Genomic DNA, 344 nt, shown 5'->3' with positions numbered 1-344 from the left:
CAACCACGACATCAAGAAAATGGTAATGAACCCTTCCCATAGGAGGGGAATACTTCAAAAATGTGTTTTGTATTGTCTGATAAATCAAATAACCCTGTGTGTGTATGGGTATCTATAATATAAATTTTTCTAGTAATTCTACTTTGAATTTTATTAACTGATCTTATAAGCTATCTGATTATATAAGGAATCTACTTGGGTGTATAGGATTAACCTAATCGTGGGTATACACTGGTATAAAATGTGTGTTTTTCTTGTTTTTGTTACTTCCAACCCAAGTGTTGTTTCAGCCTAAAGGTAATACTGTTTTTTTATTTGATTTATGTCTTTTTTTATTGTCAGCT

Source organism: Trypanosoma theileri (assembly GCF_002087225.1).
Source record: "Trypanosoma theileri isolate Edinburgh chromosome Unknown TM35_Tth_26_V1, whole genome shotgun sequence".
Taxonomy (NCBI): Eukaryota; Euglenozoa; class Kinetoplastea; order Trypanosomatida; family Trypanosomatidae; genus Trypanosoma; species Trypanosoma theileri.
This window is presented reverse-complemented; position numbering follows the sequence as displayed.